Below are 14,296 nucleotides of genomic sequence, written 5' to 3'. Positions count from 1 at the left end.
GTAATTTTAGACACCATGCTGATGCTGTTAGCGTGGAAATGTACCTGGGCGTGTCAAAAATAACCTCACACGGGCGAGTGTGCGTCAAAAGGGGCTTGCGATGCGTCGATATCACTCACGAGTGAGACAGTGTGTAGTTTTTCCTTCAGTCGGGTCAGTGTGCGTCGTTTCATGTCTCTGCAGGAGAGCGATGCATCGATCTGAACAGCACTCTTGGGTCCAGGCAGGCATTGCGTCGTTTTTACACGCCTGGCGATGTTAGCATCAGAAATCCTGCTGCATGATGATTTGAAAACCACGCAGCGCGGGTTGCGATCTCACCAGCCTCCATCAGCGACGCTGTGCGTCGTTTCTCCAGCTGTGTGTGTCGATCTTCCAGCCACGCTGCAGGCGAGTGTCAATTTCAGCCGTGAAGCCGGCGGCGTGTCGATTTTTCAGCCGCGTCTCGGAGTTGTTTCGATCTTTTCCCCGCATGGCGGTCTGTGCGTGGATTTCTCACTCTTGTTCTGCCAGCTTCTCCTTTCAGGGTCCCAGGAACTGGATGGGCACCACTTGGTAGGGTAGGGGTCTCAGCAGAGGCTCCAGTGGCTGGCAGAGAGAGGTCTTTACTGTCCCTGAGTCTTCAACAACAGGAGGCAAGTTCAGTTTCAAGCCGTTGGAGAGTTCTTCACAAGAAGGAAGGCAAACAAAGTCCAGTCTTTGTCCTCTTGCACAGGCAGAAGCAGCAACTGCTGGATAACGCTACAAAGCAAAGTCACAGGCAGGGCAGCTCTACGTCCTCAGCTCTTCAGCTCTTCTCCAGGCAGAGGTTCCTCTTGGTTTCCAGAAGTGATCTAATATCTGTGGTTTTGGGTGCCCTTCTTATACCCATTTTGCCCTTTGAAGTAGGCGTACTTCAAGGAAAAGTCTCTCTTGTTTGTGAAATACTGCCTTGCCCAGGCCAGGCCCCAGACACACACCAGGGGGTTGGAGACTGCATTGTGTGAGGGCAGGGACAGCCCTTTCAGGTGTGAGTAACCACTCCTCCCCTCCATCCTAGCACAGATTGCTAATCAGGATATGCAGGCTACACCCCAGCCCCCATTGTGTCAATGTCTAGAGAGAGGTGCAACCAGCCCAACTGTCAAACTGACCCAGTCAGGGAATCCACAAACAGGCAGAGTCACAGAAATGGTTTAAGCAAGAAAATGCTCACTTTCTATAAGTGACATTTTCAAACACACAATCTTAAAATCAACTTTACTAAAATATGTTTTTTTTAAATTGTGAGCTCAGAGACCCCAAACTCCACATGTCTATCCGCTCCCAAAGTGAATCTACACTTTAATCATGTTTAAAGGCAGCCCCTATGTTAACCTATGAGAGGGATAGGCCTTGCAACAGTGAAAAACAAATTTAGCAGTATTTCACTGTCAGGACATATAAAACACATTAGTATGTGTCCTATCTTAAACATACACTGCACCATGCCCATGGGGCTACCTAGGACCTACCTTAAGGGTGTCTTACATGTAAGAAAAGGGAATGTTTAGGCCTGGCAAGTGGGTACATTTGCCAAGTCGAATTGGCAGTTTAAAACTGCACACACAGACATTGCAGTGGCAGGTCTGAGCCTAGTTTGCAGAGCTACTATTGTGGGTGGCACTACCAGTGCTGCAGGCCCACTAGTAGCATTTGATTTACAGGCCCTGGGCACCTCTAGTGCACTGTACTAGGGACTTACCAGTAAATCAAATATGCCAATCATGGCTGAACTAATTACATACACATTTTGTATTGGAGCACTTGCACTTTAGCACTGGTTAGCAGTGGTAAAGTGCCCAGGGTTACAAAAACAGCAAAAACAGAGTCCAGTACACATCGACAACCTGGGAAACAGAGGCGAAAACTTAAGGGAGACCACACCAAGGATGAAATGTCTAACAGCGTGTCTGCCTGCTGTGAAGGTTGAGGAGATTCTACTATTTTTGCGGCAGATCAGGTTGAAACAGAAGATTGAACTGCGCGTGGCCCAACAACTCCTGGGTTTCCTTAACTTTGCATGTAGGGTGGTCCGGGGTGGTAGGACTTTCTGTAGGCGCATGGGGTTGGCGATGTCAGATGCATCCCTCCCTCATCACAGGATTCGGCTGACCATGGCTTTGCGAGAAGACATCAAGGTATGGGACATGTTCTTGACACAGTTTAACGGGGTCTCCATGTCCTTTCGGTAGGTCAGCAATTCCATTGCAGATTCCCTGTCTCGTTTGCAGTGGCAGCATTTCTGCCAATTGGTGCCCAGTGCAGAGGAGCACAAGACAGCAGTCCCGGCAGACATTTGGGAGTGGGGGGCGTGATGGTCATGAGACTGGTGGAGATGTTGCTAGCAGCATCAACCCTCAGGAATGATCGCCTAGCATAGCTGGAATTTCTCGAATTTTAAGTTTTTGGAGGGCAGTTCTGGAGGCAGGAGCAAAGGATGCTTGAGGCTCGGGTGCTGCGTTTTGTTATATTTTTGTTTCAGAAGGGTTTATCGCCAGCCACGATTGGGGGCAAGTTGGATGGAGTGTCCTTTTATAGGAAGTTGTTTTTTGGCTGGAACCCGGTGAAGGATGACATTTTGGGAAAGATGCTGAACGGTTGGGGAGAGTGCGATCAGGGTCAGGTGGTGCAATGCGTGAAGCTATTACGTCTAGGTTGCTTTTGGACATCTTGCATGTCCTGCCCGTTTGTTGTGTGAATATACATGAGGTGGCTCTTTGTCGTCTGTGTATGATATGGATGTTTTTTTGGGCATTTCGTGTGTCTGAATTATTAGGTGTGGGGAAAGCTTGTGGTGTAAGGGTGAGGGTAATGCAACAACAGGATGCAAGCTTGGGGATCTGGTTGAGGTGATCAAAGACTGATCAACTGGGCAAGGGGAAGTGGATATGGTTGGACAGAGGGGTAGTGTTGGAAGCCTGCTCTGTGCTGGAATGGGACATTTTCAAGGAGCACAGGGAGAGTCGACAGGAGAGTGTGTTTTGTCATGAGAAAGAAGCTTACAGCTTTCCATTTGTTGTCCATTTTCAGAATGGTTTTGAGATGCCTGTGGAGGCAGGTGGGTAATTTTGGTACTCACTCCTTCAGGACTGGCACGGCCTTATGCAACTGAGGCAGCCCAGTTAGGGTGGGATTGGGATTGAATCAGGCGTATTGGGAGGTGGCGGTCCAAATATTGTGAGAGATATATAAGGGCCTGATTTGATGCTTTTCAGGGACGTGGTAGGTGTGCCAAAGCTGGGGAAAGCGTTCGTTCTTCAGGTGTGGGGTTTCTGAGATCGGGGGGATATTGTTGCACACTGACATTTGTTTCTCCTTCCAGGTTGCGTGCATGGCCCAGAGAAAGATAAGGTGGTCACATAGGTGGTTTGTCACTCTTTCATTCATTGGGCGGCTAAATATGCGGAAAAGCAGGTTTATGGACGATCTCTGGGAATTCCGAGTAGCAGGCACGAGGCGTTGTGGTGGGGAAAGCGCAGAATGAGGTGGGGCAATTTGCTTCCTTTTATCACATCGATTATGCCGACATGGCTATGTCCGGGTGTATTGGTATTACACCTTGGGAAGAATGATCTGGTCCATTTATCTGGGCTCACCCTACTACTGCACATGCAACGGGATCTGGCATTGCTAGCACAACATGAATGGGACTTGTTTAGTGTGGACGGAATTTGTGCCCAAGAGGAAATGGAGAGGAGCACTGAAACATGGGGCCATTGAAAGGGCTTGGAGGAAGCTCAATAGGACTATGCGGGTTTTCTGCTGGGCGCATAACATTAAAGTGCTAACGCACAATGGGATAAAAGAGGAGGAGCAGGTGCTTTTCAGGGATGACGCTGTGCATCTTCTAGAGATGGGGAATGCCCATTACATGTTGGAATTGCGTGTCTTGCTGACCAATATGTGGGGGGACAAACTTTGGCGGAGTGAGCCTGTTGGAAGGGCATGAGGTGTTGCAGTGGGTTCGCTGGTGGGGCAGCAAAATGCCAAAAGGGTTTGTGCTTGGTGGCAGTAGATGGAGGAGGGTGGAGAGTCAGACGCGGGCCTGTCCACCCTTCCAGGAAGGAAAAAGAAGCAGGTGAAGAATGACAGACTGGGGAATGCCCGATTCAGACAAGGGGATGTATGGGAGAATGGAAGTGGAGGCTGGGTGAACGAACGATAAGTGGGGGAATTAAGTGAGAATGGAAGACGGGGGAGTTACAAATGTTAAAGATGAAAAGTTGTTTACTTAAAGTTCCACTTATGTTAATGTATTATTATGATGAGCAAGCCTGTCCTAATAATTGGCCTTTTACACTCGTCAACGGGTGTCAGAGTCTATGTCCTGAAGTTGTCTTCATTTTATTGTTAAAGTGTTTACTGCCTCCTCTGAACACATTATCCCCTAAGGGGTTTGGATGAGATGGGGTAAATGCACAATTTTTGCTCCTAGCTTCTTCTTGACACTTGTCAGAGTTCATTAGCCTCAATCTATGTTCACGCACCATTGTTGTGGAGTGTGCTAGTACAGATAGCGCACTTTCAGAAAATATGCCCTCAGTACCAGGATCATAAAAAAACAAGCACAGCGGCTAACAGACTGCAAGACATTGCCAAATTAAAGAATCAAAGATACAATGTGCAACACTAGTTTACTAAATAAAATTGCAATATTTGCTGAAAGACTTCCCTGCAGTACGTTTGGCTCCTTGAATTGTAAAATGTCATGGTTTGCCCTTCCCAGTAAAGAAATACATAGCAAAGAAAGTCAAATTTGAAAACGAGCAGATGGTGGCTCTGTCCTGTTGGATATTTTCACTCTTATTTCTTAAGAAATGGAGGGCAGAGATGAAACTCATGTCTGACTGGTAATACTCACCTCATAAGTCTTCTATTGCCCTGACCTACCTTGGAAGTTCTGCATGCTGGCACAGGACATATGCTATGAATTAACCCCGAGTATTTGCCTTTTAATGAACTAGACACACAAACTTAGTATTACAAGTGTTCATCAGGATCCTCTCTAAGGAAGGAACCCTTTTAAAGGCATTGTCGAACTGCATTGTATCCCCCTGTAGGACTGTCCTTATTTTTAGAATCATCTCCTGACCCAAGACTTAAGTGCCCTCAATGATTGCTGGCAGGGTGGTTGGCGGGGGATAGATGGGTGGATGAGTGAATGGGAGAGTCTCTAGAAGGATGGATGTATGGTTGCATGAACCATTTAATTAATGCAGTAAATGATGCAAACATGGATAAACTAATGAGGGATGTTTGGGTGAATGATGTATGGGCTGAATGTCCTTATGTCAGCTGGACTTGCTAAAATTCGACCCTAACTTTTACACCGACCACATTAAAATGTCACCAGCCGCCACTGCTTGGAATACCTTTGTTGCCAAAAACGTCAGACAAGAAATGAACGAGGTTTTTGGTGTTAATGCAGTTTACAAATTTTATAGTAACCTATTTAGGAAAATAGTCAACGAGGACTATCATAAATAACATAATGTGCCAAGTTTAAGTAAACATGGTAACAAAAATACTGATGGGAAACGGGTGCAAATCTGGTGAAAACACCCTGCCTCAAGGCACCTTGTCTTGGTAAACTATCAGACTTTGAATGGACAGCAGGGCATCTTTTAGTAACACTTGATGTAAATTCTCTTTACACTTCTCAAACAACAAGGTCTTTTAGCTGTGCAACAATTTCTAGAAACCAGAGATGCTACATTGTATGAACATACTATGAGGTTATTGGAGCTGATTAATATTGTTATACATAACAATATTTTAACACACAATAATTTGTGGTACCGTCAGACCCAGGGTCTGGCAATGGGGGCAAAATTCTATTAATCCTTTACCAACCTACACGTGGGTTGATTCAAGAAAGGTCACATGTGGTCCAACTGCCTTGCTGAATTCAATTAACACATCATCTATCGGGCTGCTGCATTGATGATGTCATCATGTTCTGGTTAGAAAGTGTTGACCAACTGCTCCTCTTTGTACAACACTTAAACATCAACACATACAACATCGCTTTCTCATATTAATATGATAGACATCGGATTGACTTTCTGGATGATACTCTCTATAGAATAGAATACTATTTGTTCCAACCTATATAGGAAACACAGCATGCAATGCTATTTTACATGCTATAAGTGCTCAGCCCATCTCTAAAATCAGAGCAATACCATTTGGTGAGATGACAAGGTTAAGATGTAACTGCAATAAAGACTCCAGTTCCCTGACAGAACTTAATAAAATGGAGATTGGATTCAGGAATAGGAGTTACCCCAAGAAATTCCTTACTAGTGCTAGAAAAAGAATTCTGAATACTAAACGTGAAATATTGGTGTCTCATACTCCCAAACGTAACAAAAAGACTCACTTTCATCACTCTGTACAGTCCACTGAGTCATCAGGTCTACAAAACCTTAGACAAACATTGGCATCTTTTGCAGATGTATAGTACCTTAAAAAATGATATTGCTAAGAAGCATACCATTGTACACAGTAGGGCCAGAACATTACGAGACATATTATGTCACAGTTTTCAAAGGTCTATTTCCAAAACTTGGTCGACCCCACCACCTAAAGGTTTTTTTGTTGTTGTGGTGTGTGTAATGTTTGCCAGTTTGCTATGGACAAGACTTTCTGTTTTCAGTACAATATGAATAAACAATATACCATTGAGAGGTTCATCAATCAATCAATCAATCAATCAACAATTTATATAGCGCGCTACTCATCCGCAAGGGTCTCAAGGCGCTGGGTAGGGGAGGGTGGGGGTCCATTACTGCTCGAAAAGCCAGGTCTCGAGTTGCTTCCTGAAGGAGAGATGTTCCTGGGTCTGCCGTAGGTGGATGGGGAGGGAGTTCCATGTCTTGGCCGCCAGGTAGGAGAAGGATCTTCCTCCGGTGGTGGTTCTGCGAATGCGTGGTACGGCGGCGAGGGCGAGGCTGGTCGATCGCAGCTGGCGGGTGGGCGTGTAGAAGGTGAGGCGGTTGTTGAGGTACTTGGGGCCCAGGTCGTGGAGAGCCTTGTGTGCGTGGGTGAGGAGTCTGAACGTGATTCTCTTGTTGACGGGGAGCCAGTGCAGGTCTCTCAGGTGGGCGGAGATGTGGGCGTGGCGGGGGATGTCCAAGACGAGTCGTGCGGAGGCGTTCTGTATGCGCTGGAGTCCCTTCTGAAGCTTGGCTGTGGTTCCTGCGTAGAGGGCGTTCCCGTAGTCCAGTCGGCTGGTGACGAGCGCCTGGGTGACCGTTTTCCTGGTTTCGGTGGGGATCCAACGAAAGATCTTTCGGAGCATGCGCAGGGTGTTGAAACAGGATGACGAGACGGCGTTGACTTGTTTGGTCATCAAGAGGGAGGAGTCCAGGATGAAGCCCAGGTTTCGTGCGTGGTCCGTTGACTTGGGGGTGGTGCCCAGGGCAGGGGGCCACCAGGAGTCGTCCCAGGCGGAGGGAGATGATCCCAGGATGAGGACTTCCGTCTTGTCTGAGTTCAGTTTCAGACGGCTGTTCTTCATCCACTCGGCGACGTCTTTCATTCCTTCTTGTAGGCTGGCTCTGGCGGCGGCGGGGTCGTTGGTGAGGGAGAGGATCAGCTGGGTGTCGTCGGCGTAGGAAATGATGTTGAGGTTGTGTTGGCGTGCGATGGCCGCGAGGGGGCTCATGTAGACGTTGAAGAGGGTGGGGCTGAGCGAGGATCCTTGTAATAGTAAGAATGTAATAACAGATTTGTTGTATATTGCATTATCTGTCAATGTGGCCACATTTACATCAGCAGCACCATAAGACCATTAAAGGAATGCATCCAGGAACATCTTCATGCCATATGGAACAACAACAACACCTATCCTCCAGCTGTCCGTTACAACATGGCCCATCAGCACTTTGAAGTGATCATAATCAAATTCCATGGTTTGGATGTCGTGGAACCCCTCACCCAAGGAGGAGAGAGAACGCTGGCCTTGAGACAGCTCAAAAGCAAATGGATTATTCAGCTCAGGGGAGTTGACAAGTAATTATATGTATTTTATGATTCTGACTCCCTTACATTATTCATGTTATTGCTGCATGGCTACATTCATTCTCCTACCTGTGTACAAGCTTCCATGTTATTTTAATTTACGTTATCTCAAGAGGTGGTCTATGTACTTATCTCGGCTGAATAATTTTTCCAGAAGTTTCGTGGACATGGACCAGTCTTAGGCCCCCATTATGAACTTGGCGGTTGAGACTAAAATGCCGGCGGCGGAGCAAATTTCCGCCACCGGCATGGTGGTCTCGACCGCCACATAATGTACACAATGGGGACTGCCACAGGCGGCCCTCCACCACTGCCAGACTGCTGCCGACAGGCAGCCTGATGATGGCAGAATTCTTCATCCGACAGGGCAGCGCCGCCCGGATAAAGAAGCCTTGTTCTACCAGCCATTCCCTGGCGGTTTCACCTGCCAAAGAAAGGCTGGTGGAAGGGCTGCTCTTGGCATGGGCAGTGCGGAGCCCCTGTGCAGAGCCCCATCGCGTAGGCCACTGCCCGATTTACGGGCAGTGATCTGCACAAGGGGTGCTGCTGCACCCGCCGCAGTGCAGCATTGACGATGGCTCCATGTGAAGCTGTCAGCAATGTCCTGGCCCAGCATTCCGCTGGGCCAGCTGGCGGAAACACTGTTTCCGCCCGCTGGCCCAGTGGAATGATGTTTATACAGCTGGTGGGGTCTCAAGGGGGCTGGCGGTCTATGTTAAGACCACCAGCATGAACACGGCGGGAAATCCCGCCGAGTTCATAATGACTACCTTAGTCTTTTTATGACTTTTATGCCTTCATGTTTGTGTACCTTTGGTGTATATTCTCAAATCTTTAATCTATATAATTTTGTACTTTTATACTTACACTACATAGAAGCCGATGGTTGTGCACTTGCATGCTTCATGTTTTTTTGACATTTGGTTCTTCTTATAGATTGTTTCTTGTGGAATACCAAGTTTGTCTGTGCTTGCACTTTGCTGTTTACATACCGTGCTTTATTTTGCTGTTGTTACTCCCTTTATCTTTTATATGGACTTTCTATTAGTATAGCGTAGCTCCATTACCTTCTCCCCACTTATACTAATTTCATGGTCCCCTTACCATTACTAATCGATTCAGGGACCCTATTCTTCTTACGCATGGTTACTACAATTTTCTGCCAGTGACATGTTTCTGAGCTACATCTTTATGCACCTTGGGACAGTGACTCTTTCCACGAGTGGCCTTCAGATATTGTACCACTTTTTCATTTTTCACACTAGCCCTAGTCCAGTCAGCGCCCAATTGTGACTGCCGTCCATGATAATTATGTTAAGATAGCTGAGCTACTCATTGAGCTACTGAGAGAGCATAGCATATATAATCTATATTAACATGAAATGTTTATGAATTAATGTGTGATAATGCTGCATAGAAACTGTAATAATAATTTTGCTTAAACGTGCACCTGAAATGTGACCACGGGGAGTGGCCGCCAATGTATACGTAGACTAATAATGATGACTAAAATGTTTATATTATGTTTAAATAAGTTTGTACTAATGATTGCGTTATTGAATCTGTGCTGAAATCCTCATAGGCCTTAAGGTAGCATGAGCCGAAGCTTAGCTGCTTGGCTCTCATATTAAATGTATTTTCTAGTTTGCAGTGTGCTGACTCATAAAAGGACACAACCCTGCATGTTCTTTTTCCTTCAAACTAGAAGATGAATGTAACCATGTTAGATCCGTTCTCACAGCCTTTTTCTTGTTTGCAGAATAAATGTTAAAAACAAATTGAAACTGTGTAGATTAATGTAATGTACAAGGTCATTCAAACCGGCGAAGACAATGGAACTGCTGACCAAAAGATGTGCAAAGAATTACAAAAAGATGAAATCATACCGGATGTGCCACCTCTGAAAATGTCTATTATGGGGACCAATCAAAGACTTGTAAAATAATATGGGGTGAAGAGTTAGGTGACCTAATGTATTTTCTGATAGGTTAAAGATAGTGGGGTATAACAAATGTCCAAAAGAATTTTGGGGGAATGTACAATGGAAAAGGGATAAAAACCCATGTCACGGGGAGACATTTAGGTGGGTTAGGGAATGCTATTGATTTTATCCAGAAACTCTGTCACTCTGTTTGATGACTTGTTGCTTTACTTTAAACCATCCTCGCTCTTAGATTTGTCCATGTTACACTTTACCTCCTTATGAGGGAAGTGCCCTTTTGCCCCAGAGCTGAGTTTTGACTGATGGCGAATTGACTGATGTCCTGAAGACGAAGACTGAACCTGTACGCTGACCTAAACCTTGGAGGGTAATTATGACAATGCATTTGTGATTTGTCTGTTTGCTTTCCTTTCTAGGTACCAACTGCTTACTTTTTGACAGAGACCCTAGTTAGATGTTTTCCAAATTAGTGTTCTAAATTGTTTTGCATGAAGCCCAACATGCTAATGCTAATCACTGGTTAGGACAGGTGTTCACTAAACTGATGTAAATAGACAAACAACCAAATCAATGCTTTGTTGAACTGACGCGTTTTTGACACTCTGCAAAATTGTTCTATGTTTACGCTGTGTTATGTTCTGATGTTTGTGATTCTCGCTTTAATGAAATCTTATCAAAGTTGCCATGTCGTGACTATGCTATTATGTTTCTTGGTTTTGAGATTAACTCATCTGCTCTTAGATTGTAATTATTAGGGAATAAAATTTCTAAAATTCTACTAAACTGGTGTGGTTATTCATGGCTGCAAGGTCATGGTAGAGTTTTGAATTGATTAATGACTTTGAAATGTATTGTTATGATAAATATTGATGACATTATTGACGTATTGATTGACATATTGATTAGCTATCTCGTCCTAAAGTGCCTCTCAACTGGGTCAAAAGATTAATTGGCCTAAAACGAGTCCTGATGTGTAATAAATTATCATAAAGTGACGCTTTATCACTACTAATCCATTTTGTTCTCTTTCAACAGAACAACATTGCGGCTCCATTTACGCCGATCTTAGCCCTCCACAGCTCTCTATGATAAGATATTTTCTCATTCCTCATCACTTCTTTTCTAATTTTTTGGTCCATTTTTACTCATATTTTCCTTTGTTCAATGTAGACCATTAGCATTATATACTTTTGTTTATTTTCCTTTTAAGATGGCTGTTGCCACTTTTTATTTTGAGAATGGGACTCGCTTGTCCTTCTATCACTTTTATCTTTCATGCAGTTCTAATTACCCCACGCTCAGCGCTTCACATGCTCTACAGGTTAAAGATTGTTTTACTCTCCGCAGTATTTCCTTTCGTAACTTTTGGGTCCATTGCCACTCGTGTTTCCTTTTTGTTAAACGTGCACCATTAGCAGTATAGGCTATGCCTCTGATTATTCTCCTTCTAAGATGGCCGTTGCCATTGTGCTTTTGTGAATGGGACACATTAGTCCTTCTTTCATGTCTACCTCTCAACTCAGTGGCCTTAATAGAATGTCGCTTTTTTCTTGTTTTCTGTTTTGACATAATGAGGGTGTTTCCTGCTTATTTATTTTGAATTCACTTTTACATATATCGTTTTATATTGTTCCATTATTTGCAGCCCTGAGATAGTCCAGAGGACGAAATACATGTCTGCTGCTGTTTTGCTTTGGATGTTGTTACTGTATCATCGATGGAATAAATTTACACAGTGACCATACTTGGTTGATTATACTAATTGGACTTCAATTGTTTATTCTTTCAGTGTGCTCTGGTGTCTAGTACTTATGTATAGGATCTATGATGTCGAGACGTAGCTTGCCTCATAGCGGCATCTGAAGAGGTTCTAAAGGGATTTGCCTAGTGTACTTGGAATTGCCATTGAGACTGAATGCATGACACTCTTTAACTAACTCTGCTGTTATCAAATCCATGTATAGGGACCAGAAATCAGCTCTTATTTTGCTCTTAGTAAGATTCCCCCGTAGATGGCCCTCATGAGCTAATTAATATATATGTTCTCTTATTCTCACTAAGGGAACAAACTTTTCAGATCTTATATTCTAGTAATGTTGCAGCTCTACAGGTAGTTCCTTATATATCTCGGTCCACCCCTTGATGATTTTTTCTTTAACCAATTTCAGTGGCTTATCCATGAACATGTATTTTTCCCCATTCATCTGTCAATAATGCTAGGATGTTTACCAGCATGACAGACATTTCCTGCTTACGGTCTTCACCTGTATTGTTAATAGGTAGGCGAGACAAAAAAAAATCTGCTGCTGAATTCCCTGCACCTGGAACATATTTCATCTTGAAATTTAAATTTTGCTGGCTCAAAACCCATTTGAAATCATCAGGTGTAGTTGTTTTCATATCTCTTTTTTAGAGAACACAACAATCAAAGGTTTAGGGTCAGTCTTTAACACAAAAGGCAGACCCCCACAAATAATATTTGAAATGGCTTGTTGCCCAAAAGCATGGTAAAGATTATTTTTCTTTGGTTGGGAAATGTATTTCTGCATCTTTCAGGGTTCTACATGCAAAGGCAACTATTATTTCTTTGCCTTTATAAACCGGAGAAGGGGTAACCCTTAAGTTCTTATTACTGGCATCTCTGGTAAGTATAGTGTCAAGTTTACTGTCAAAATTGCCACTGCGTGGAGCTAGTGTAATGGCTTCTTTAATTTTATTAACGTGTTAGTGTCTTCTTGCATTCATTCAAATTGGGCACCTTTCTTGTGCAGAGACTTAATAGGTTGAACTAGATCTGAGAAGCTTTATATGAATTTTGACATTTAGGCCCATATTTATACTTTTTGACGCACAACTGCGCCAACGCAGTTGTGCGTCAAAACTTTTACAGCCGGCTAACTCCATTCCAACGCGCCATGCGGGTGCCTTATTTTTGGCATGACGTTAGCCGGCGCTGCGGACTGGTGTGCGTCAAAAAAAATGACTCACACCAAGCAGCGCCGGCGTATGTGAAAATGTGGGTTGTGCGTCAAAAAATGGGGCAAGTCAGGTCTGAGGCAAAATTCAGACCTCAAACCGGATTTGCGCCATTTTTTTTGACGCCCAACCTCCATTGACATGACTCCTGTCTTAGCAAAGACAGGAGTCATGCCCACTTGCCCAATGGCATTGGGCATAGTGGCATGTAGGGGGGCCCAAATCAGGCCCCCCTATGCCACACAAAAAATCTGAAAAAAATACTTACCCGAACTTACCTTTACTTCCCTGGGATGGGTCCCTCCATCCTTGGGTGTCCTCCTGGGGTGGGCAACGGTGGTAGGGGGTGTCCCTTGGGGCAGGGGAGGGCACCTCTGGGCTCCTTCCGAGCCCACAGGTCCCTTAACGCCTGCCCTGACCCAGGCGTTAAAAAATGGCGCCCATCAGGCTGTGCGTCGTTTTTTAAGGCCCACCCCCTCCTGTGCGTCAAAATGACGTCGGAGTACAAATATGGGGCACAGGCATTAAAGTAATTTTTTGGAAGGGAACGCCTACCTTGCATATAATTAACGCAAGGCTGGTTCCCCCTTCCAAAAAATGACGCACATGGTGGAATTTTGACGCCCGTGGGGTCGGACGTCAAAGCATAAATATGGGGCAGGGTTTGCGCCGATTGTGCGTCAAAATTTTTGACGCACATACGGCGCAAACAGAGTATAAATATGCCCCTTAGGGTCATATTTACAAGCCCCTTGTACCACCTTGTGGTGCCCTAGTGTCATTTCTGTTTTATTTTTTTTTTACACTAAGGCGTCGCTAAGCAGGCCCCCATCATGCGTCATATTTGTAAAGTGGTGCAGTGCTAGCATTGTGCCACTTTGTAACTCCTTGTGCCACATTATACCTGCTCCAGGTACAATGTATGCAAGTGGGGTGCCCCCCACTCAGGAAGACCCAAACAAAATGGCGCAGTGAAATTTACAAGAGTTCACTGCTCCATTTTAGTGTCCTTTTTAACGCCATGCTATTGCTTTATCCTATGGGCCTCCCTGAGCTTTGCCGTACTAGCACCAAAAATTTGGGTGCTAGTCCAGGAAAGCGCCACAATAGCATAAAAATGTTGACACTATTGTGCTAACGAAAACCATGGTGCACTGTATTCTAAATACATCGCTACTGTTGTTAGGGGGGGACGCAGTGTGATGCAAGGAAACTGGCGCATCGGAGCTGATGCACAACTTCCTTGTAAATATGCCCCATAGTCTGCTAGACCCAAATATGATTTGACTTTATTTTTATTTCTCTGAAATTTTGGCTTTCACAACCAATTCA

This window comes from Pleurodeles waltl, chromosome 3_1, assembly GCF_031143425.1.
Source record: "Pleurodeles waltl isolate 20211129_DDA chromosome 3_1, aPleWal1.hap1.20221129, whole genome shotgun sequence".
NCBI lineage: Eukaryota > Metazoa > Chordata > Amphibia > Caudata > Salamandridae > Pleurodeles > Pleurodeles waltl.
This window is presented reverse-complemented; position numbering follows the sequence as displayed.